Here is a 660-nt window from a genome sequence, read left to right on the forward strand (position 1 = left end):
TGAGGGGGGGACCCTCACTAAGTGGTGGCCTTTGCATACTGGTGCCTGAACGACAGAGCTAATTCCGCCCTCCCTGGGAGCCGCAGAGGCGGAGACTGACTCTAGGTGACCAAGCTAGTAAAAGGTTTGCAGGAACCAGGGAGAATCTTACCAAGTTACTGCTTCCATCTAAGTCTGCGCCTGCGCGCACACACTGGCGTCAAGGTGTTCTGGGGTCTTCTCGCCCCTACCCCCCAACAATGTCACGGTGTCTGGTCTTTCAGTTTTGAATCCCCGATGAAGCTAGATCCCTCCCCCTCCAACCTGTACTTTACACTTTGTTAGAAAAGCGGAATCTTTAAATTTTAAGCATTATATGCTCACCACCATTTTTCTCCCTAGTCCAGTAATCCTCAGAGCAGGGCCTTGGCATTCCCCCCAAAAGGCTTTAACTGGCCATCTTGTTTTCTACGCCTCCAAGGGAGGCTTGTGGGGTCTTCTCCCAGAAGGCAGAGCCCACTTGATTTCCGGTTACCTCCCAGCTTCCAGCCTACATCTTCCTTAGCTCCACCACCCTTTGGGAGCAACCAGGGTCTTTAAGAGAAGAGGGGTCTATTTTCCAGGTCCCAGAATCTCCCTTAGAGTATCTAAGGCTGGGTCAGAGTTGGGGAGAGAAGAGGG

The sequence above is a fragment of the Condylura cristata genome, unplaced genomic scaffold, assembly GCF_000260355.1.
Source record: "Condylura cristata isolate star-nosed mole 26May11 unplaced genomic scaffold, ConCri1.0 scaffold00002, whole genome shotgun sequence".
Classification (NCBI taxonomy): domain Eukaryota; kingdom Metazoa; phylum Chordata; class Mammalia; order Eulipotyphla; family Talpidae; genus Condylura; species Condylura cristata.